The sequence below is a fragment of the Micromys minutus genome (assembly GCF_963924665.1).
Source record: "Micromys minutus genome assembly, chromosome: 22".
NCBI classification, from domain to species: domain Eukaryota; kingdom Metazoa; phylum Chordata; class Mammalia; order Rodentia; family Muridae; genus Micromys; species Micromys minutus.
This window is the reverse complement of record NC_137957.1, coordinates 3,312,234-3,336,362: the sequence shown is the minus strand read 5'-3', so window position 1 is coordinate 3,336,362 and position 24,129 is coordinate 3,312,234. Positions and strand designations below refer to the sequence as shown.

The following is a 24,129-nucleotide window of genomic DNA, read 5'->3' as shown; positions in this document are numbered from 1 at the left end:
AGCCCAGACTGGCGTTTAACTACAGATGTTCCAGCCTCAGCTCCTAAATGTAGGGATTACAGACATACATCACCATTGACAGCTTTCTTCCTTCCAGGCTCGCTCGCCCGCCTGCCCCCCCGCCCGCCCTGCCTGCCCTGCCCTGCCCCGCCCTGCCCCGCCCTGCCCCGCCCTGCCCTGCCTGCCTGCCCACCTGCCTGCCCTGCCCGCCTGCCTGCTCCCCGCCCACCTGCCTGCCCCCCGCCCGCCCGCCCACCTGCCCCCCCGCCCACCTGCCCACCTGCCCGCCCACCTGCCCGCCCGCCCACCTGCCTGCCCCCCGCCCACCTGCCCGCCCGCCTGCCCCCCCCCCGCCCACCTGCCCACCTGCCCGCCCACCTGCCCGCCCGCCCACCTGCCTGCCCCCCGCCCACCTGCCTGCCCCCCGCCCACCTGCCTGCCCCCCGCCCACCTGCCTGCCCCCCGCCCGCCCGCCCACCTGCCCGCCCGCCCACCTGCCCGCCCGCCTGCCCCCCCCCTGCCCACCTGCCTGCCCGCCTGCTTTCAATTTTTGTGTGTGCCAGTTTATGCATGCCAGGCTTCATTCTCAACTGCTCTCCATCTTCCTCCCATCACCACGACTGTCTCTCGTTGAACCTACAGCCCACTTTTTTGATTAGCTGGCTGGCCAGCAAGTCTCATGGATCCTCCCGTTCCTGCTTCCCCAGAGGGGAAGACTCACACTGGCGTTTCATGTATGTGCTGAGAACTGAACTCAGACCAGCATGCTCACCAGCTAAACGTCTCACCTCATCATCTCCAGCCTCACCATCATTGCCTTTCTGATGCCTGCTAGTCCTATGTTCTAACACACTCCGTGCCTTCAGCCTGGCTCCAGAGCCCCTCAGGAGTTCCCACTCACAACATTCTCCTTCTCACCAAGGACCCTTTCCCCGGTCCAGTGTAGAGTCTCTCTGCCATGCAAGTTATAGATGTTGGAGATTCTTCACTGTGTTCTCTCCCCATCTTCCTGTGCACACTTCTGGGGACCCCATACCACCCCCATGCCTTCAACAATCTCATATTAGAACTGTTTTCTCTTTCAGGTTCCTGTCATGTGTGTAGAAGAATCCCAAATACTCAGATTTACCTCATCCCCTTCCTGCATTAAAATTAAATATGCTTTTATTGAAAATAAATAAACAAGTTCTCCAGGCTGGTGAGATGGCTCTGTTCGGAAAGATGTCTCAGCGGTTAAAAACACTTTCTGCTCTTGCAGAGGACCTGAGTTCAGTTCCCAACACCCACAAAAGCCAACATACAACCACATATAACTCCAGCCCCAGGAGTTTCCCAAGCCTTTGGCTTCTACTACAGGTACCTACAATTGTGTGTGTGTGTGTGTGTGTGTGTGTGTGTGTGTGTGTGTGTCTGTATCTGTGTCCATGTGTGCACCCACAAAAGCCAACGTACAACCACATATAACTCCAGCCCCAGGAGTTTCCCAAGCCTTTGGCTTCTACTACAGGTACCTACAATTGTGTGTGTGTGTGTGTGTGTGTGTGTGTCTGTATCTGTGTCCATGTGTGCACCCACAAAAGCCAACGTACAACCACATATAACTCCAGCCCCAGGAGTTTCCCAAGCCTTTGGCTTCTACTACAGGTACCTACAATTGTGTGTGTGTGTGTGTGTGTGTGTGTGTGTGTCTGTATCTGTGTCCATGTGTACACCCACAAAAGCCAACATACAACCACATATAACTCCAGCTCCAGGAGTTTCCCAAGCCTTTGGCTTCTACTACAGGTACCTGCAATTGTGTGTGTGTGTGTGTGTGTGTGTGTGTGTGTGTGTGTGTATCTGTGTCCATGTGTGCACACGCGTGCACACATGTGTCATTAAAAATGAATTTTTTGAAACACTAGAAAAGCTTAATGTATAGCAAGGTACCATTTCCATATTAAATGCCCACTACAATAGAATGTTTTTATATAGTTTTAAGCAAAAGAGAGTTTTTTGTTTGGTTGGTTTTTCTTTTTTTAGATTACACAGCCCCTCCCCAACAATCAACTACTTTTTATCTCTTTTTTTTTTTTTTTTTTTTAAGAGGGTCAATTCAACAAATATATTCAGTGACTAAACTTATTCTGTTCCTGTTGCACCGGCAGTCAACAGGATTGTCTTAAAGCCCAAGTTTCACAATCGTTGCCTCAAAGGAATGCCATGTGCTGGCAGATGCTTTTGCAGTTCAGAATCGTTCTTCTTCAGGTCCACCTTCCCACCCACTGCCCACTCCAGGAGCAGTCTCCCCCAGTTTGCCCTTGCTCCCCCAGTGTTCCATGATACAGAAGCTACACTTGATCTTAGCAAAAGGCCAGGAAGTGATCGTGGTACAGAAGCTAAAAGCATCTTCTGGAAAGAAAATCAGGAGCCAGCAAGACAGCTCAGTGGGTAAAGGTGCTTGCTGCTAACTCTGGCAACCTGATTTCAATCCCTCGAACATGTATGGTGAAAGGAGATAATCAACTCCCACAAGTTGTCCTGTGACCTCTACACATGTTCCATCACACGCTCACGCACCAGAAAAAAAAATGTTTTTTTCAATGTATAAAACTTAAATCAGATCATAAAATCTCCCTGCTTGAAACCCTCCCATGAGTGACATTTAGACGCCTTGCCTGGACCGTGACACCCCATGTGATCTGGCCTCTGTTTTCTCTAGTAATACAGTCTCCCACCCCATCCCCCTCATTCATGGTATCTGACGTGGCTGACTCCAGCCACAGGCCCAGCTGGTTCTCACCTCTAAGCTTTTGCATAAGCTGTTCCCTTCACTCAAAAGCCTTTCCCCTGCTCTGCCCACGCCCAGTCCTGTCAGCAGCTGATTTCCTTTCGCCCCAGTCGCCTCTGGCCCCTGCAGCACTCTCAGAAGAATGAGTGAGTACCAGCCCTAGGCTGTAGCTTTCAAACTCAAGCAAACTCTTCTGGCCACACGCCTTTGGAGGAAATCACGTGACACCTCAGAATAGTCACAGCAAAAGCCGTATCAAGCTGAGGTCTTGGCGTTGAAGAGAGGATTGCCATGCAAAGGAATTTTGGCTGGAGGGCTCTGGCTTTTATTCTGCGGACTGGATACACAAGAAGCAGGACACAAGGGTAGGAGGGTTCTGTGCCCACCTCACCTCATCCCATGCCAAGAGTGGGCTCCCGCCTCCTGAGTCACACCCTCAGGCCTCCCTGAGAGGGGAACGTGCTATAGTCCCCAACAGAGACTCTCTTGGGGCAGGTGGTGCCTCATCTGAAAAAAATGGGAATAGTTTGAAAAGGTCTATTGGATGTCCAAGAAAGGCTTTGATAAACAACAAATTGGAGGGCCCGGTTCAGCAGATAAACGTGTTTGCTTTCAAGCCTGGCCACCTGAGGTCAGCCTCCCAGCTCCTCGCGGTTAAAGGAGAGAAGCAGCTCCTGCAGGTTGTTCCTTGGCCCTCACATATGCTCCTGGCCGGGTGTCACCACAGCAATATAAATAGATGTGGGATTGTTGTGTTTTTAAATAGGGTAACCCTGGTAGTTTGAATACGCTTGGCCCATGGGAAGTGGCACTATTAGGAGGTGTGGCCATGCTGGGATAGGTGTGGCCCTGTTGGAGGAAGTGGGTCACTGCAGGAGTGAGCTTTGAGGTCCTATGCTCAAGCTCCACCCAAGCAGAAGAATCCAGCAGTCCTCCTGGCTGACTTTGCTCCTCTCGAACCAGGTCTGCCTGTATGCTGTCATTTCCCACCATGATAATAATGGACTGAATCGTTGAAACTGTAAACTAGCCCAGATTAAATGTTTCCTTTATAAGAGTTGCCTTGGTCATGGTGTCTCTTCACAGCAATGAACCCTTAAGACGATCACTATATAGCACCTGCTGGTCTGGATCTTACTATGCTGACCAGGCTGTTCTTGAACTTACAGACACTACCCGCCTCTGCTTCCCAAGGGCCGGGATTAAAGGCAAGGGCTACCATGCTTAGAAAAAAAAAATAACTGCACTGGAACCAAAAATGATGGAGCATGTCTGTAATTCTAGTACAACCACAAGTTCCAGGAAAAAAAGAAAGAGAGAAAGAGAGAGAGAGAGAGAGAGAGAGAGAGAGAGAGAAGGAGGGAGGGAGGAAGGAAGGAAGGAAAGAAGAAAAGAAAGAGAGAAAGAAAGTTACTTGGGGTTGGGGAAATAGCTCAGTGGGTAAAAGCACTTGCTATGCAGACATGAGAACTGAGTTCAGATTTCTAGCGCCCACACAGAAACACAGAAGCTGACATGGCTGCATAAACCTGGAAGCCCAGAGCTGTCACGGGGGTAAGACACAAGAGTGACAAGCTTGTTGATGCTCAGCCTAACCCAACAGCAGTGAGCTCCAGATTCAGTGAGAGACTTTATCTCATAAAGAATACATTGGAGAGTGGGGTCCTCCTCTGGCCTCCACATGCACACTTACAAATGTATTCACATATTCAAGTGCAGGTGTGCATGTGCGTGTGCGCACACACACACACACACACACACACACACACACAACAAAACATTTTGAAGGCTAGCGAGATAGCTCACAGGTAAAGGTGTTTGCTGACAAGCCCACCAGTCTGAGTTTAATCCCTGTTATCCACATGGTGAGTGAAGAAAACCAGTTCCTCCAAGTTGCCTCTGAGTCTTCTCTTTAATCCCTGAACTCACGAGAGAGCTCTCTATAAGTTTGAGGCCAGCCAGGATTATGTAGTTAGTTCCAGGCCAACTAGAGCTAAACAGTGAGATGCTGTATTTTTTTAATCACTTTTTTAAACAAAAAGTGCAGCTACCACAGGAAAAAAGCTTGTTTGTTTCTCATTAAGTTAAGCCTTACGTTATCATGTGACCAGGCAATTTCATTTTTAGGTGTATACCAAAAAAACCTAAAAAACAAGCATTGAAAAAAAAAAATTTATACCAGTATGGTTCACAATGTCAAAAAGAAGAAAATCCCAAGTGCTCACCACAGATGAAAAGATGGATAAAATATGACACATTTACACCATGGAATGCTAGTCAGACATGAAGAAGAATGCAGCTGTTCTCACATTAGTATCTGAATGGACCTAAGATGTGACTCTAGGTGAAAGACGGCAGACACAAAGGCCACACACACCGTCTACGACCTTAGAGAGGAGAAGTGTCCAGAATACAAAAATCCAGAGATGAAGAGCAGATTAGTGAGTGTCCGGGACAGGGGAGGAGAGTGACAAGGGACTGCTGGTGGGTAAGAGGTCTCCTTTTGGAGCCCTGAAGAGATGGATGGTGGGTGCCCACCATTTCTGAAGGAACTTGAACCAAATGTCTGGGGCCTGTGCACTGTAACAGTTGTTTCAGTGGAGGAATGCAGCTAAGTGGGAGAGTGTGAGCAGAGAGTGTGCAAGGCCATGACAGTGTGTGCGAGGCCATGACAGTGTGTGCAAGGCCATGACAGTGTGTGCAAGGCCATGACAGTGTGTGTAAGCTCATGACAGTGTGTGCAAGGCCATGACAGATTCTGTCCTTAACATGAAAAAAGTTAATATATAGTAGACACAGAGACACAGAGACAGAGAGACAGAGAGACAGAGAGAAAGTGTCTCACAGCCTAAGAGAGGCAAAACTTGCTCTATGGCCCAGGCTGGCCTGAAATTCAAGATCCTTCTACCTCAGGCTCTGAGGTGCTGGGATATCAGACACAAACCACTTCCTTCAGCTTATTAACATCTTTGCGGGAGTAAAGGAAATGCGACTGGGGGTGTAGCTCAATTGATGAGGTGTGTGAAGCCCTGGGCTTGATCTCCAGCACCACAGAAAACCAGATGTGAGGACACGGGCCTGTAACCCCAGCACCTGGGAGGTAGAGGCAGGTGGATCAGGAGTTCAAGATCATTCTCAACTACGTAGTTTGAAGCCAGCCTGGGCTACAAGAGACACTCTCTTATCAAAATAAAAAGGTGGAACAAATTCAAAGCCAGCATCCTAAGAAGGCTGTGGGCGGCTGGCAGGGCCATTTCTTCCATGAACAAGGTGCCCTGGGACAGACATAGCACTCCTTCCCTTCTACTAGGAACGGCCTCATCTGGCATCAGTGGTACCAACAACCAGCCTTGCAGCCCAGCCCAGCCCAGGAAGCCTGGTTTGACAGGTTGGGCTGGCAGGCTTCCACTCAGAGACTTGTTATACAAGGTGTGTGGGCTCACAAGAAAGTTCTCAGGACATGGATCCTAGCCAGTGCCGGTTACTGCATATATGTCTTTTCCTGAGCGTCAAGCATTGGCCAGGACTTGACATAGGAACACCCCAACGTTGATATATCACCCCACAAAACAGCCTCCCTCTCCCAGCCGATAGTCAAGGCAATCTGTTTCCTGCCCCAGCCTACCCTTTACTCTAAATGTAAAATATCTACCTGCCCCTAGGGAGTCCTCCCGATCAAAGGGCCAGACTCCAGATCGGGGTTAAAAACAGCCGTCCACACTGAGCAACCCAAATTTCTGGAAATCTTAGGATAAGCTCGGGATCGATTATAAGGAATGAGGATAGAGCCAAGTTGTAAATCCAAGCAGGAAAGAGCCCCATAAAAGCTTGAGATACGTATATTCTTTGCCCCAATATAGATACTGCCTCTAAAAGAAGGTTTAAGATAGTGGCAACCTGAAATGTGATGACCTCTGCATACCATTGCAAACATGGTCACACTGGGACCGAAGCCACAGAAGGGATTTGATAGTGTCCCCTCCCTAGGAGCTGTGCCACTTGAAGCAAGTGTCCACACCTCTCTGAGCCCCAGTTGCTTCAGACAGGAACCATATTTCTCCACCTCACAGAGATGTGATGACATATAGGCGATTTAGGAGCCATTGAGATGGCTCAGTGGGTAAAAGTACCTGATGCCAAACCTGACAACCTGGGTTCAGTCCCTGACACCCACATACTTGAAGGAGAGAACAGACTGCTGAAAGCTCTTCTCTAACTTTCACACTTGTGCTGACACACGCAAACACACACAAACACACACAAACAAGCGAAAAGCAAACAAAGAACAAATTGAACACTGAAAAGGCTCACTTACTCTTAGGCAGAGTGCCACTGACTACGGTCAACATGTTCGTCCTTGCTACTAGACATCTGGGATTTAAAGGACAAAGCCCAAGGCTAGTCAAATAGGAGACATGAGGTCTCATTCTCTGAATGTCTCCCAGGTCATCCGAGCCCCTCTGTGGTTACCAACTCTGGTCACTGCCAAGACATGAGCCCATAGCTAATGTTACCTTTTGGAAATGCAAGCCGGGCTTTACAGAGATGTTGCGGCCATCAGAAAGTGGCCCAGGATTTTGAGGTCAGCAAGGGTTTGTTTGTTCCAATCCCAGCTTGCCTACTGAATGTCAACGGGTATGTGCTCCCTTCCTCCCCTACCCCACCTCCCACCCCAATCAAATCAGTGTCTGGGCAGGGATCTCAGGGGAGTTTCATCTTCAAGACATCTAGAAGTTACAAGCTCTTGCTAGAGTTGGCTTCGAGACAGGGAAATTGGGAGGGGAGCGAACACATGGGAAAGAGGGCTTAAGTGTAGGGTAACGGGTGGACAGTGGACTCTGGAGGTATATTGACCAACAAAGAAACTCTGAGTTGGAACCCCCTCTTGACCATGCAGAAGCTAGAGGCAGCCTCTTCCTCCCTATCTCTCACTTCAAGCCTGAGATCCCCCAGGTAGTTGCAAGGACCAAGCTGACCACCCCATCAGTGGTCCTAAACAGGTCTGGACCAAGCACCTGAAACACCAGACAGCACATATGGGACAAATACCATCTTTGACTACCTTCCAGGGCTCATGGCCAAAGATATAAGGACTGGACCACTATTTTATTTGCAAAGAAGGGAATTTGGAGATGCTGACACTTCTGTGGATGGAAACAGCATTCCTGATGGAGGCTGGACCACAACCAAAAGACACATCGACAAGACCGACAGCTTCTAGTATGCTGGGAAAAAAAACTTGTACCACAGAACTACACTCCTAGCTAAGGCTTTCTTTTCAAGACAATATGTCAGCGACTGGGGCAGACCCTATACGGAGATGTCCCAGAACAGGAATCTCTGGTCCAAGAAGCGCCCCCTCTCTCTCCACCACAGGCACTCAAAAAGAAGCGAGTCCCGTGACACCAGGGAGCTCTCAGAAAATAAAAATGAGCATAACCTTTGGGGATACACCGACATCTCGATCCACCGAGACTGTCCTGGTCATTCAACCTCATCGCTGGTCGTGGAGTCTTGAAATTCGCTGCACCTACGGATGATCGCCCCGCCCCGCCCCGCTCAGAACACAGTTGCTGGACCCACGCACTTACCCAGGTCTCAGCCTGCCGCTCTCGCTCTCGATCCAGATCTGCGGCTTTGACAGTGCGCTCTGACAGCCCCAACGCCTTAAACCTGCCTGGCTGAGCCCCAACCCTTTACAAGCTTTAGGCTAAGCCCTAAGCTCCGCCTCACAACTCCTGAGCCACGCCCACACTGACAATGTCCCTGCCTGGTTGCTGGCAAACCTGGCCCCCAAGAAACAGACCTGAGACTAGGAGGCTGGGACAGACAAAGGGAGAGCTTAACAGACAGAGATGGACAAGAAAACGCAGACAGCTAAGAGCCCGAACCTTCAGACTCCCTGGTCTTGACTCCTATAAGAGCCTCATTTCCACTCTGGGTCACCCATCTCTTCTTATACCCGTCCCTCAGAGCTCCAGGGCAGACGTGGCTCCAAAGCATGCAGAGGAGTTCCTACCTGAGACTCTCACTGTTTCACAGGAGTATTCTTTGGGAAGACTTTCAAGATTTCTCGGAGTCCATCGGCCCTGGGGTGGAGGGCTACATGATTTTCCAGGAGCCTGCCCTACCTGCCCTCCTGGGTCGGATTATGACCTGTTCCTCCAGTCCACACAATTTCCACAATTTACTGTCCCAGCACTTGGAAGCAGGAAAATCACAAATTCCAGCCCAGCCTGGACTACTTAAGGAAACCTTGTAGAGATAGGTAGGTAGGTAGACAGACAAACAGATGATAGATAGGCAGGCAGACAGACAGACAGACAGACAGACAGGTAGGTAGATAGATAGATAGATAGATAGATAGACAGACAGATAGGCAGGCAGACAGACAGAGGAGAGGGGGTGCTGAAGAAAAGGGGTGCTGGAGAGGTGAGTCAGAGATTTAAAATACTTGTTTACCGCTGCTTGTATATAATTCCAGTTCCAGGAGATTAGAGAGGCCGGAGGTTCTGCACTCACACCTCTGCACAGATGGACACACGTACACATGATCAAAAACGATTAAAAAAAAAAACCTTTAAATAAGAATCATAAAAGTTTTCAAAGAATTAAAGGGGGGCAGCCAGATGGCTCATCAAGCCAAAGGCAATTGTCACCAAGCATGAGTTCTTGACTTCATCCCTGGACCTCATGATGGGAGGAGAGAACCAACTCTCACAAGTTGTCCTCTGACCTCTGCAGGCCCACCACAGACCACTGTGACCCACTACGTTAATAAATATGGAAATGTAGAGATGACAGAGGTTCAGAGCACTTGGTGCTCTTGCAGAGGACTCAAGTTGAGTTCCCAGCACCTACGTGACAGCTCACAACCATCTCCGACGTCAGTTCCACGGGATCCAATACTGTCTTCTGACCTGGAGGGCCCTAGGTATGCACATGATGCCCATAGACACTTGCAGGCAAAACACTCACACACACAAAATAAAATAAATAATAAACCTTAACTATATTTATATTTAAATGAATAAATGCAAAAAAATAAAAGATGAGGGGAGGGTCTCTAGAAGCATTGGAGAATTCAGGCCCCACCTCAACCCAACCCACCCACTCAGACACTTGACCTTGCAGCAGGATATTGTCCTTGGCCCGCTCAACTGCTTCAGAAGCGTCCAGTTAGACACACCCTTGAATGTGAGACAGACCATATGGCTGGTCTTGGCAGGCCCATGGGTGGCAGCAACTGACTTGGGTCGGTGGGCAGACGGAGGGAAAAACCAACTGAAGAAGGCCCGCTAGGCCTCCAGTTCAAAGATTTCTCTCTGTCTTCAGTCGCTCTCCCTCACTAGGTCCTCTGCACTGAAGGGTGGGGTTGAGAGGAAGAACAGGAGACCAAAATAACTGAAGCTTTTCCCGCATGGAAGCCACAGGAGGGAGGGCAGGCCAGATGACCTGCAGCATGTGACATCCGAGCTGGGCCTGTGGAAAGAGGTTGAATTTCAACAGGTTTGCTGGAGGGGGTGGGGCTCAGACACAGAGAAACCAGAGGTATAACCTGGCAGGCAGCGTTTCCTGGCCTGGGGTGTCAGACAAGAGAAGACTGGAAGTGTCCTGGAGCTGACAGGGAGGGCTATGAGGGTCACTTGCAGAGGGTCGGGGTTGATCTGGTTGGCAGTGGGGAGTCACGGATGGTATCCAGCAGAGGAAGAACCCCAAACTCTTCATTCTCCTTAATGCACATTAGAACTTGCTTATCATTTTAGCTGTGTGGATTGAGATTTCCTGATGACATTAACAAAGACCTTACTGGGGACACTGGAAAGTTCACAGATTCCCAGAGGCAGGGAGCTGGAGAAGGATCTTTCTCTAGGGGCTGAAGATGGAAGACGCCTAGTGGAGACTGGCGGGGTAGGAGGGGTTTGCTGAGGCTAGGCCCACTGTCCTTCGCCACATCAGTCACATGTGGGACTGGAAGAGACAGAGGGCTGAACACCAGGACAGGGGGACAACCAGAGTCCGGGGTGAACAGGCACAGACAGACAGTAGGTGTCCTGGCTGTGTGGTTTGGGGAAACTCACACAGCTGCTCTGAGCCACCCCTCCTCCTATGGTGAGATGGGATGGTTGTGGGGTGTTTAGCCCTACGTCTGGCTCAGTGCAAATATTGGCTTTTTGGGGATTGATTTGTTAGGTGAGCAGTTGCTGGGACAGACACAGGTCATGTCATTGGGGTGACATTGACATGCCACTGCATTGTCATCAGTGGAGACCAGAGATGCTGTTCAATGTCCTGTCACACACAGCACACCCCAGCAACAGAGAATTAATGGATCACAAGTGTCCGCAGTGCTGAGGAGAACTCGGTGAGGGTCACCTTCGGTCCACAAGGGCCGTGGGAAGTTCATGTGGGCAGCAGGACGTGTGTGGGAGTGTGAGTCACCTGCATGGGAAAGAAAGTCAACGTGGTGGTGGGTGGCTTACTTACCAAAGGAGGAGAACGGGGCTGTGGGTGAAGAGGAGTGTGTGTAACGGCACATTCACAATGAGGACAGGCAGAGTGTCCTCCCGGTGACTGGAGGAGAGGAAGGAAGGGGAGTGAGCAGGGACAGCATCACACCATGGGACCTTGGGCAAGTGGAGAGCTATGTGGTTACCAGGTCACTGAAGGAGTGCTGGGCTGAGCCCCTCACTTTCCTCCCTCCCTTGATGACCTGCTGTGCCTCCCTGTTGCCGGAACCCAATGGGAAAGTCGCAAGGCCCACACGAAGGGGTTACAGTGGTCACCTCTCAGTTCACAGCGTGGACAGGATGGCAGAGAGACCAAAAACCTGGACGAGACAGCCATAACTAGACTCGGAAGATACTTCAGGACAGCTGTGTGGGCCACAGAAGCAGAACGCAGCAGGGTCTGTCCGTCGGTGCTCCCGAAAGTAATGCTCCTCCAACACACGCTAGTGGAAGAAGCCCCTATTAAATCATAAAAGGCAGGCTGGAGAGATTGCTCAGTGGTTAGAGCACTGACTGCTCTTCCAGAGGTCCTGAGTTCAAATCCCAGCAACCACATGGTGGCTCACAACCATCTGTAATGAGATCTAATGCCCTCTTCTGGTGTGTCTGAAGACAGCGACAGTGTACTTACAATAAATAAATACTTTTTAAAACTCATAAAAGGCAGGAAAGTGGGGGTGGGGGGGTTGTTAGTGAGAAGGAGGTGAACATGACATGGAGAAATGAATTTGCTCAAAATGTAGTGTACCATTACACATTTATGAAATTCAAAGAATTAGTCTAAAAATAATTTTGGGGAGAGGGAGGATGGGATTGGCAGAAAGAGGATAACATCTGAAATGTAAATACAGAGAATATCCAATAATAAAAAAAGAAATATGCATACATATATAGATGTGTTTATCATAATATATACATATATCCAATTGGCTGGGTTCCTTTAATGTTGCATGCATGCATTTTTAGGGCTGACAACTTCAGACTGGACAACCTCTCATCATGCCTGTCTATGGAGAAGACTGTGTCTCCCTCTGTGAAACACAGAATCACTTGTAGCTCATCTGGGGACCCTCTGAAAATGTTCCCGTCCACGTTACTATGCCATAAGGGCTTGTCATTACGCGGCCTTATCTCAGTGAAGGTACAATATAGATCGTGGGGACAGAGCGATTCTATCATGTCGAATGGCTCTGTCTTGTAGTTGTCTTGTTCCTTCTGTGTTCGTCCCTGAAACTTAGGTATAGGAGTCACATCTCAGATGTGTCAATCTGTGAGAAAAAATAATTTTTGACACAAGGTCTTACTAGATCTTGACACAGACTGACCTTAAACTCCCAGAGACCTATCTGCCTCTTTGAAGCTAAAGGCACATGCTACAATACACAGCATCCATCGGTAATTTTTTAAAGGGTGTTTCTCAGATCTTTCCAGAGTCTAGAGAGATGGGACTCAGCGGTTCAGAGTACTTGCCGTTCTGAAGGAGGACGCAGGTTCCATTCACTGCTAAGCAACTCACAATCCCCTGTGGCTCTAGCTCCCTCTTCTGGCCTGCATGGGCACTGCACTCAGGTGCACACACACACACATACACACACACACACACACACACACACACACTCCACCACAAATAAACATAATTAAAGAATTTTTTTAATTAAAAAAAGTGAGAGGTAAGGGCAAGCTGATGTCTGTAAAAATCAAATCCAGTCTGGTGTAGAAAGTGTATTATAGACCAGTCAGGCTATATAAAGAGACTATCAAAAAAAAAAAAAACCTAAATAGTTTTTGATTTTTGATTTTTCATTTCTTTTTGTTTTGTTTTGCTTTGCTTTTTGGATTTTTATTTTTGTTTTTGTTTTTGGCTCAATGAGTAAGGTAGATGCAAGTTTAATCCTTAGACCCATGTTTCAATGGCTAGCTTTATATCAACTTGACAAAAAGCTTGAGGCATTAGAGAGAAGGAAGCTTCCATTAAGAAAATCCATCTACGAGATCGGGCTGTAGGCAGCCTACAAGGTGTGTTCTCAAACACTGATGCATGGAGGGTGGCCCAGCTGGTCGTGGGTTGTACCGGCCTCAGGTTCTGAAGAAAGAAAAATCAGCAGACTGAACAAGCCAGTAAGCTGCACCCTGCTATGGCCTCTGCATCAGCTCCTGCCTTCAGGTTTCTGACCTGTTTGAGTTTCCGTCTTGACTTCTTTCAATGATGAACAATGATATCAAAATATGAGCCAAATAATCCCTTTCCTCCCCAGTGTGCTTTTGGCCACACTGTTTCAACACAGCAATAGCAACCCTAACTAGGACACACCTGGTGAAAGGACCAGAACCAATTCCTGCGAGCTATCCTCTGACGTCCACGCTGCCGATGATACAGCACTTGCAATGAATTAATACGTGTGACTTTTAAAATGAGACAAAAAGGTATTTCCAAGAGCTCCCAGAGTTGACATCAGACGAGGGTCAGAGCAAGGCCTTGCTCTCCTCTGACCCTGTGGCTGGGAATGTGAAGGTGGACCTGTAGGGGCTCCAGACACTCAGCAGAGAATGATCACATCATTCAGACGCTGCTCCTAAGTACAGACCCCAAAGAATTGAAAACGCACGCACAGGTCAGTTTGGTACTTAACAGCAGCACTATTAATGATCGATAAAAGATGAAAGCAGTTGATGTGCCCATCAAAGGCAAAGAGAAAGTGGTTTGTCTGTGTGATGGAATAGTAGTCAGTCATAAAAATTAATGGCATGTCTTTCTTTCTCTTTTGGGAACAGTGCTTCATGTAGCACAGGCTAGCCTCAAACTTACTATGTCTCTGAGGATGGTCTTGAACTCTGCCTCTACCCCAAGTGGTGGGATTACAGGCCTGTGCTACAGTGTCTGGCTTTAAACCCTTTCTTTCTCTTGCTTTTCCCCTCTTTTTACATTTGTTTATTTGTTTCTATGTGTGTAGATACATGCCTGTGGAGGAGGGTGCAAATGTACACAGAAGCCAGAAGAGCAGCCTGTGGTGTTTGGTTCCCTCCTCCTGATGCATGCGTCCCAAGGACCAAACTCCAGTTTCCAGGTCTGCTGCCAAGTGTCTGTAGCTGCTAAGCTACCTGTCCAGCCTTTTCTCTTTTTCAAAGATTTATTTATTATTTATACTGTGGCTGTCTTCAGACACACCAGAAGAAGGCACGGATCCCATTATAGATGGTTGTGAGCCACACATCGGCCAACGTTCGCTTACCAACTCCCTAGGTCAGGCTGCGACTGTCACCTTGTAGAGAGGGCATTTCCCCAACCACGCCTGCTGTTTAACATATATTCATTCAACAGATGCTGACTAACTTGTATGCTGAAGAATTTAAAAATGGGCAACCTACGAAGGTAAATTCTACACACAACCTGCTAGGAAGTAAAATCCAACAAGGCAAGGTGACCGAAGAGGCCTCTCTGATGAGGTAGGATTCAAGCACAGACTTTAAGAAAAGAAAAGGCATTCCAGATAGCGGATAGTTTTCAAGAAGGCCCCAAGGCTGCCATGTGCCTGGAAGAACAGCCAGAAAGTGAGTGCGGCTGGGGGGGGGGGCGAAAGAGCAAGAGGGGGGCAAGAAGGTTCTAAAGTTGTAAGGTTGTAAAGAACCTGTGGGTTCTTACAAAGGAGACTGGGCTTGTTTGTTGCTTGTGTGTTTATCTGTGAATTTCAGAGGACAACTTACATGTGTCAGCACTCTCTTCTCGCCGTGTGGGTCCTGGGGCTGAGTCCTTGGGGACAAGCACCTGTCCTGGCTAGTTTTATGCCAACTTGACACAAGCTAGAGTTATCTGAAAGGAGAGAAGCTCAATTAAGAAAACGCCTTCATAAGATCTTGATGTGGGACATTTTCTTAATTAGTGGTTGATAATCCATTATGGGTCAAAGTTCAGTGCCATCCCTGGGCTGTGGTCCTGAAAAAGCAGGCTGAGCAAGCCATGAGGAGCAAACCAGTGAGCAGCATCCCTCCATGGCCTCTGCATCATCTCCTGGCTCTAGAATCCTACCTGTTTGTGTTCCTGCCATTCCTATTTTGGGAGACAAACTGTTAAATGGAATTGTGAGTGAAATAAACACTTTCCTCCCCAAGTTGCTTTTGGTCATAATGTTTCATCACAGCAATAGTAACCCTAACTAAGACAAGTTGCAACCAAGATAGTAAGGCACTGCTGTGACAGATCTGACCATGGTTTTAGGAGGATTGTGAAAGGTCTTTGGAACTTTTGGCTAGAAAAGCCACTGAGTGTTGGGAGTTCAGTGACCCATTATTCTGTAGGAGCTTGGAATATAAGAATATGGAGCGCACAGTGGGTGATACTGGCACATACCTTTAATCCCAGCACACAGAAGGCAGAGGCAGGCAGATCTCTGAGGGAGTTCAAGGCCAGCCTCCTGGTCTATGGGCTATGGGGGGGGGATAGGAAAGGGAGAGAGGGAGAGCTCATCCCAGGACAGCTAGAGCTATACAGAAAAACCCCCATCTCAAAATAACCAAAACCAAAACAAAGAAAAAGAATGTTGAGGTGCACAGTAGGGAACTTTCAGAGGGAAAGCGAGACTCTAAGGGACCTTCGGTGTGAAGAATCTGAAGTGGCTAGTCAGATGGAAAAACACCTGTGATTAACCACTGCAGTAAAACGTTTGCTTTGCTGGGACAACAGATGTTGAATGCGGATGAGCATCACCGAGCTGAAATCTGGGGAGTCGCCCGTGTGGTACTAGTTTTGAAGGCATGAAGGGTGCATGGAGAACAGCTAAGGTTTGGCACTGTGTGGCAAAGGTGGAGGCCAGGAGAGCCCAGAAGAAGCTGTTGGTGAAAGTGCGGCCCAGTTGTGGTAAGGGATCCAGCAGTTTTGGAGTACCGTGGGATCACCACCAAGAACAGCAGCAGGAGTGAGGTGGAGCCAGCCAGAGCGTAGAAGACAAGTTTTGTGTGCTACAGAGAGCCAGGGCGCTAGCCCACGGCCTTAGGAGGAGCCCAGATCGTGAGTAAATTCCAGATAATTGGACACTGGGTTATGTACACTCTTGGAGTTCAGTTTTGCTTTGTTCACATTATGACTAAGCCCTGGTTCTTCCCTCTTGAAGTAAGAAAATAATTAGCTTAATTTTTATTTTTACAGGAGCCCAAAACTGAGAGACTTTGGACTTTTAAAAGAGATTTTGATTTTTTTAAAGAGACTGGATATTTTAAAGGAACTGAACTTTTAGTGTGTTTGAATGTGTAAAGACTGTGGGACTTTTAAAGTTATATGTTTTATAGTATGGTATTAGCATGGTATCTTGGGGATAAATGAGAAAAGAAAGGTTTTAACTGAAAACTGGTGTGTTTGTATGTCAAGTTAACAAGGGGTCAGTTGTGACTGGCTAGTTTTATGTCAACTTGACACAAGGTAGAGTTATCTGAAAGGGAGTCTCAGTCGAGAAAATGCCTCCAAACCAGGTGGTGGTGTCTCACACCTTTATTCCCAGAACTCAGGAGGCAGAGACAGGAGGAGCTCTGTGAGTTCGAAGCCAGCCTAGCCTGTCGTGTGAGTTTCAAACTGGGTTATAGGCAAGCTGATAGAGCATTTTCTTAATTAGTGATTCATGGGGAGGGTCTAGCACATTGTGGGTGATGCCATTCCCGGGCGGTGGTCCTGGTTCTATAAGAAAGCATTATGGGCACGCCATGAGGAGCAAGCCAGTAGGCAGCATTCCTCCATGGCCTCTGCATCAGCCCCTGCCTCCTGCATCCTGACCTGTTTGAGTTCCTGCCCTCACTGCTTTTGATGATGAACAGTGAGTGGAATAAACCCTTTCCTCCCCGTGTTACTTTTGGTCATAGTGTTTCATCACAGCAGTAGTAACACTAAGACACCTGCCCAGACATCTGACCTGCCAAGACCTGGGATTATCACTCTGGGGAAAGTGGGAGCTACACAAGGTTCTCAGCAGAGGAAGCGCTAAGCAAAGGCTGTAACAGGTGCCCTCTAGCTGCAACATTGGGAATAGGTTGAAGGAGGAACAAGAGCGTCCAGTGCCTAACCCTGTTCTGGCTAAGAGCCGAAAAGGAGACTGAGAGTTTGTTTGGGATTCTTTTGTTGTTATTGTTGTTGTTGTTGGTTTTGCTTGTTTGTCTTTTGAGACAGGGTTTCCCAGGTATAGCCCTGGCTGTTCCGGAACTCATTCTGTAGACCAGAGATCTGTCTGCTTCTGCCTCTCTGGTGTTGGGATTAAAGGCATGCACCACCACAGCCCGGCTCTCTTGGGTTTGCTTTTACTTCCAGTGCTGTAGTTGGAACCCGGAGATTTGAAAATGCCAGGCAACCATTCCGCCACCGAGCCATGTCCCTGCTCTGGAATTTTCACAGAAGTGAAACAAATGGGATTTGTTGACAAATTGCATGCAGGCATCAGAAGACAAACGATGTTTTCATCTGGGGAAGACATAAGCTGACGTTTCTGAGAATGGACTAGGAGAGAAATGGTTAAGAAAGAGGAGCAGAGAGAAGGACCAATGGGAGGAGAGGGCGGGAGCATTTTCAGATGAGACGAAACCCAGAAGAGAGCTGAGCGTGGCAGCACTTGGTGAACCGAAGCAAATGAATGAGTTCCGGGCCAGCCTGGGCTACGCAGAGACCTGGAAGGGCCATAAAAAGGTTCCTGGAGGAAGTGCTACTGGGGGTGGGGTTTAATGGCTTGATAAGCGTCTGTGTTGGAGGAGAGAGCAGGTGCAGAGGGAAGCCTTGGGACGGTAGTCCTTGTCCGCAGAAAGGATGACAGAAGGCCAGAGAGGGGCAGCGCACCTGCCCACCGCCCATCTGAGACATCTCACTGGGCAGTGCGGCTGAGCTGGAAGAACTCTTCGTCCTTATACATTCATGAGGAGGAAAAAATAGTATATGTATTTATAACAAACGAAAGCTGTGTGTGGGGCTGTTGGTGTAGTTCAGATGGTAGAACATCTATGTGCCTGACTTGTTCGATCCCAGCACAGGAAGTAATGACAGAGCGCAGGAGACTCAAGGTCAGCTCCCAGCACCCACACCACATGGCTCACAATCACCTGTGACTCCGGCTCCAGGGGATCTCATGACTTCTACTAGTCTTGAAAAGTTGCAGTACACATGTAGGGCACACACACATACACACAAAATCTCTTTCAAAATTTAAAAAAAACCAAAATTCAAATTTGTCATTGACTACAACCTGGGTTACAAGAGACCATGCCTATCAATTCATTTTTTTTACATGTCAGATAAAGATTTATGTAAATAAAATGAGGTCCTCAGGAAGACCTAGCTATCTAATATGGAATACGGTCAATGTATCCAGTCCAAGCCAGCTTGAGAACAGCATCCTCAAGCAGACAGGGTGAGCAGAGTACGGTGGTGTGAATATGCTTGATCCAGTGAGTGGCACTATTAGGAGGTGTGGCCTTGTTGGAGAAAGGGTACCACTGAGGGAGTAGGCTTCAAGAGACTCTCCTCCTAGCTGCCTGGAAGCCAGTTTTCTCTTGTCTACTTTGGATCGAGATGGAGAACTTTTGTCTCCCCCAGCCTCATGTCTGCTTGGGCAATGTGATGCCCTTTCCTTGATGATAATGGACTGAACCTCTGAACCCATAAGCCAGCCTCAATTAAATGCTGTCCTCTATAAGAGTTGCCTTGGTCATGGTGTCTGTTCATAGCAGTAAAACTCCAATTAAGACAGCAGGGAAGGCATTTGCAGCCAAGGCTGAAGACCTGAGCTCTGTTCTTGGGACCCACACAGTGGAAGGAGAGAACTGTCTTGTAATTTGTCCTCCAACTTCTACACAAACACAGCACACATACGCAATCCAGAATAGACAGAAAATATGTAAGGAAGGAAAAAGGAGAGAAATTAAGGAAGCCAGAACAGAGGAGCCCTCAGGAGTTGGGCCTTGAAGGAACAAAACCACTAGCTCTATTGCTCCATCTGGAATGCCCGAGGTCCCTGGGCTCCGGCTGTGCAGATATGAATGAAGAGGGAGAGGGTGTGGGCTGTGGCTAGAGCAGCCCAGCACCCCTGCCAGGGACACAGCCTCTGTTCTTCATGGTAAGAGGCTACTCCAGGCAGATTTGGCAGGGTTCAGTGCCAAAGGTCAGCTCCCCAAGGAATAAATCAGAACAGTTAGCTTGTCCTCTGTCTAAAGGACCTGGCTTCCAGAAGGGTTAAGAAGATTTTGGAAATCTGAAAATACTTGCAGGCTGCATCCAGGTTTTGTCAGTTGCTAGGTGGCTTTAATCGAGTGACTACACCAGTCTGAGTCTCAATTAACCATGTTTTTCTCCCCAAATCCATCCTCCACCTCCATCATTAGTGCTTGCCCTGAGGCTGTGAGGTAGAGGTCTGGAGAGTGCTAGAACTCAGGAGAATCCAGAAACTCAGAATGAGGAAGTGACTTTCCCAGGTTAGCAGTAAAATTCAGAACTGTTGGGTTTTGAGCATCATGTTGCTCTCTGGGGACGAGCCCTAAGACCCTGCAAATGGATACAGATGGTTAGCATACAGCAGGCTAGACCCTGGTGCTGGTGGGCCTTTAGTCTCAGGCTGGCTCCAGGGTCACCTCTCCCAGCCGCAGGTGACTTGTCTTCAAATGCTGCTGTAAAAGAGCTTCCAACCAGTGCTCTCCTCCCCATGCTTGGGAGAAGGCGGGAATAGAAAATGTGTACAGGAATTAATGGCAGTCCTCGCCAGTTCCTCAGAATGTTGCACACAGGGACTACAGAGCCAGAAGAGCCTCTTCCACGGAGGCCCAAAAGAACTGAAAACAAAGCTAAGCCTGGTGGTACACACCTGGGTGATTGAATTCAAGGCCAGCCTGAGCTACAAGAGATTTCATCTCAAAAGTGGGGAGAGGTTGAGCATATTAGGTTAAAAAGCACATGCAGTATACACCTGACAAACTTGAATTCAATACCTGGATCCCACAGAGGAAAGCTAACCAACTCTCCAACTCCCAAAAGTTGTCTCTGACCTCCACACATGCACCAAGACATACACACAAACACACACAAAGTAGCAGCAATAATATTAAATGTCTGAAGACAAAACTGGGCCAGGCAGCACACGCCTATAATCCCAGCTCTCAGGAAGAAAGAAGCAGAAGGACCACTGTTGAAGCCACACCAGGCTACTTGGCAAATCTAAAGGCAGCTGGGCAACGTGTGACTTGAATCAAGAAACTGGGAAAAAAAAAAAAAAAAAGAGGAGGGGAAAAGGAAGAAGAAAACACAAACAACAAAGCTAGCCCTGGTGACACACACTTTCACTTGGTTACACAAGCACTCAAGAGGGTGAGGTAGGAGGACTAGTAAGTTCCTGCATTTAAAAATACAAAACTAAACGAGAAAGAACCAGCAAGACGTTCCAGTGGGTAAACGTGCCTCTGTCAAGCCTAACAGTCTAGGAGAAGCCCTTGTGACAGAAAGTGAAAAACAACTCCCAAAAGGAGTTGTCCTCTGACATCCAGACACAGGTGCTCACACACACACACACACACACACACACACCTTCCCCTGGGTGTTGTGAGAACGTGTGTACATTGCAGTGTTCATCGATGCGCAGTTCAAATGGGCAAGGACAGAAAGAACTCAAGTGAGCACCCAGTGATAAGTAAAGGAACTGCCATCTTAACCATGGGGTGTGACATTACTCCACTGTGCAGGGAAAAAAGCACCCACATGCACACGAATGAACCTTGAAAGGACAGAGACCCCGAAAGAAACCGGACCCAGAACCTGGACAGCGTACAGTGCCCTTCATATGCGATGTCAGCGTGCGGAGCTCAGAGAGAGCGGAGGCTGCCTGGCGCTGGAGGGGACAATATGGCTAGGGTTTCCGTTGGGATGGAGAAACTGCTTTGGCTCTGGATGAAAGTGGTGCTTGCCCAATACTATTGGTGTGCTAAATGTCACCGATTGCTCAGTGGACACTTTCAAATTGTTTGCTTTACTGTGATGAATTTTATTGAGCATGGCAGCACATACTTGCCATCCTAGCTCTTAGGTACGGCAGAAGAATACTTCACAAGTTCAAGTCCAACCTGGGCTCTCTGAAGCTCTGACTCAAGTAAACAAAATAAAGGCAGCAAAACAGCTCAGTGGATAAAAGTACCTGGCCACCAAGTCCGACAACGTGACTTTGATCCCTGACACACATGGCAGAAGGAGGCGCTGACACCTGAAAGATGTCCCCTGACCGCCACGTACACCCACACTCGATAAAACATCACTTCTATCATATGTATTTGTTTGTGTGAGAAAGCAGAGGACAACGTTTGCGAGTTGATTTTCTCCTTTCCTCATGTGGAACCAGGGTGCGGAGGGTGAATCCAGGTTGTGAGGTTTGGCAGCAGAGGCCCCCTATCCCCCGACCCCACCCCAACCATCATTCCAGCCAAATGTCTTTAAATAAAATAAACTAGTATGATGGTGTGTGCTTATACGTCAAAACACTTGGGAGGCAGAAGCATGATCAGGGCATATGAAATTAAAGGTCAGCCTGGATTATACGAGATCCTGTCTCAAAAATAATTAGTAAGTAGCTAACATTTTTGTCCTATGAATTTCTATCAGTATGTGACATGTTAGTAGTAGAAATGAGTTGATAGATTTAAATTCCAAACTTCCTTGTCACAGCCAAGGGATAAATACACTACTGTACCCATTGTAGAGTTAGGGAAAATGAGGCACACAAAAAGGAAGTGTCTACCTAGGCAACTGGGAAACCTGTATTGAAACTGGGGTCTCCTAGAACCTTACACATATTTCTTCAGGCCAAGAACCACACAGGTGACACACACCCACAGTAAAGTCACACCCTAGCACAATGACTCAGGAGGACAGAGAGCAGAATTCCAGAGGTTGGCCGTCTTGACCTAGAACTTTGCCCAGAGGAGCCTGGCTGAGAGGCTCACAGCTAAGAGGCAGACCCTTTGTTCTGGGTGTAAACTCTGGGACAGTGTCCTGTCCAGAGCACCCCCTCATGTTCTGGAATGGATGACGCCAGAAAAAGATCGTCCCAAGTTCTCAAAGTCAAGGATGAGCCTTTCTTAGAGTCTCAGGGAACAAAGGAACTGGGGAAGCCAGAGAAGAAAGAATGGCTTTCTGGAAAGGAGGCTATTGCCTAAGGGCTTTGAAGAATATATGGGAGCCTATGGGGTCAAGTTAAAAAGCCTGTGAGTATGTTTTGAATTCTGCTTAGCATATATCTTCATTCAACGTGTTGGAAACATTATGGGATGTGTCATGTCATTCACTGAAGCCAGTCAGGTTCTCTGACTTTATTGATCACCATTACTGTCTTCTATCCCCCTCCCCCTCCTCATTATTAATTATTATTATTATTATTATCATTATCATTATTACTATTCCCAAATAGTCCTTCTACTTCCATGTTGCATAATCTCACATATGCACGCCCATATGCACACACATACACACATGCACATTCATGTACATGTAAGCACACGTGCACACATACACATGTTTTCACTATCTATTCATCTATTGGTAGACATCCATTTCCTTGTCACCCAGATACAGCTGCAGCGAACACGGACGAGCAAGTGTCTCTGAGGTTTGACTTAGGGTTCCTCTGTTACATGCCCAGGATCCAAACTCTATGAAGATTCCACATTTAGTTTTTAAGAAACTTTTCAAATGTTCGTAGTAACTGCACCAATCTAAACTCCCACCCCATCAGTGTGTAAGGTTCCTCTTTCCAAGCATGCTTTCCAGCATTTGCTGTCCTTCATTTTTCTTTAAAAATGAGTTAACTCATTAATTTAGTGGGTATGCATGTGTGCGTGAGAATTGCCTTGGTGCTTATCTGAAGGTAAGAGGAAAATGTGTGGGAGTCAGGTCTTCCCTTCCACCCTGCGAGTTCTGGGGTTGAATTCAGGCTGCCCGGCTTGGCAGCAAACATATGTACCCGCTGAGCACTCTTGCCTGCCTCTGTTTTCTTGATGATTGCCATTCTGACTGGAGAGGGGGCGTATTTTACACACACATTTTTATTAGTTGGCATGTAAAGTTATAAAAGCCATGAGAAAGGGAAGTTGGTGTTATTTAGCACTTATCCACTTATAAGAATATAAATAGTCCATTGTAATTCCATATTCTCAACAAGGGTGATGTGTAGTGGTTTGAATGTTTGGCCCAGAGAATGGTACTATTTGGAGGTGTCACCCTGTTAAAGTAGGTGTGTCACTGTGGGAGTGGGCTTATGTCCCTCTGTCTAGCTGCCTGGAAACTAGTCTTTTCCTGTTTGCCTTTGGATGAAGATCTACAACTCTCAGCTCCTGCGGCACCATGCCTGCCTGGACACTGCCATTCTCCTGCCTTGATGATAATGGACTGAACCTCTGAACATGTAGGCCAGCCCCAATTAAAAGTAGTCCTTATAAGAGTTGCCTTGGTCATGGTGTCTGTTCACAGTAGTAGAACCCTAACTAAGACATGATGTTGCTACCTTCAATGGCAAAAACAAATAAATAAAAAGAATGTGTGTCAGGCCAGTAAGCTGGTTCAGCAGCTAAAAGTAGTTGTTGCCCAAGCCTGAGTTGACTCCATGGTGCTCCCCAGTGTTGTCCTCTACTCTCCAGATTCATGTAGAATAGCATGTAGTAATAAAACAACTTTTGAGACAAGGTCCTTCTATGTGGCCCTGGCTGGTTTCGAATTTGTGTAGACTAGGCTGGCCTCCAACTCACAGATCCTCCTGTCTCTGCCTTCCAAGTACTGAGATCGAAGGCCTGCACCACCATGCCCAACCGAAATGAATAATTTCACATCTACAATCTGGACTCACTGAACAGAAGCAA

At 47.8% G+C, this 24,129-nt stretch overlaps 1 protein-coding gene across 2 annotated transcripts in view; it reads right to left on the bottom strand.

The window, feature by feature from the left end:
- CYP4F22 (cytochrome P450 family 4 subfamily F member 22) overlaps positions 1-10,172 on the bottom strand; it is a 41,342-nt gene extending 31,170 nt beyond the window's left edge. The window contains exon 1 of one of the 2 annotated variants that reach the window (XM_080935821.1): positions 9,898-10,172. The gene's annotated coding sequence lies outside the window, so the exon portion shown is untranslated. Of the gene's footprint in view, positions 1-8,361; positions 8,458-9,897 lie in introns of those variants that run through there. The other variant, XM_080935822.1, reaches the window with a different exon arrangement.
- Positions 10,173-24,129: the final 13,957 nt, after the last annotated feature.